Here is a 755-nt window from a genome sequence, read left to right as displayed (position 1 = left end):
TAATGGAACTGGTTCTCTTTGGGGCCACATCAGAACTGAGAATAACCTCAAGGCGGATGCCGCTGAGAGGGACTGCCCGCTGCGGGTGCCACCATGCACTGGGAGCCAAGGGACTGGATATACTTCTTCCTTCCACACCTGCGCCCAGATGGCCACCCCCAGATGGCTTCACGCCCTCAGCAGCAGCTGGAGAACAACCCGGAGGCTCAGATAGTAAAAACTCCTAAAGGCGCAGATGATGCTCCTTAGGAAAATGCAAAAATGAGGCTCATGCTTTTGTCCAGGCTGAAGTCCCTCTTGCTTGAGCACCTAAGCCCATAGGGGCTATTTCCCCAGGGGGAAACACGGATTCTTACCACGCACACGGTCGAGGCTCCATGTTCTACTCCCTTCCTCATGGAAGAGAGGATCTGACTTTTAAAATGATAGTATGCAGGCACGGTGCAGTGGCTCACGCTGGTAATCCCAACACTTTGGGAGGCCAAGGCAGGAAGGTTGCTTGATCCCAGGAGTTCAAGACCAGCCTGGGCAACATGGTGAAACCCATCTCTACTTAAGGCGTGGTGGTGCACACCTGTATTCCCGGCTACTCGGGAGGCTGAGGCAGAAGGAGCGCTTGAGCCCAGGAGATCGTGGCTGCAGTGAGCCCTGATTCTACCACTGTACTCCAGCCTGGGTGACAGAGTGAGACCCCTTTCAAAAAAAAAAAAGAAAGAGAGAGAGAGAAAGGAAGGAAGGGGAAAGGGGAAGGAAAG

Source organism: Piliocolobus tephrosceles, chromosome 16 (genome assembly GCF_002776525.5).
Source record: "Piliocolobus tephrosceles isolate RC106 chromosome 16, ASM277652v3, whole genome shotgun sequence".
Classification (NCBI taxonomy): domain Eukaryota; kingdom Metazoa; phylum Chordata; class Mammalia; order Primates; family Cercopithecidae; genus Piliocolobus; species Piliocolobus tephrosceles.
This window is presented reverse-complemented; position numbering follows the sequence as displayed.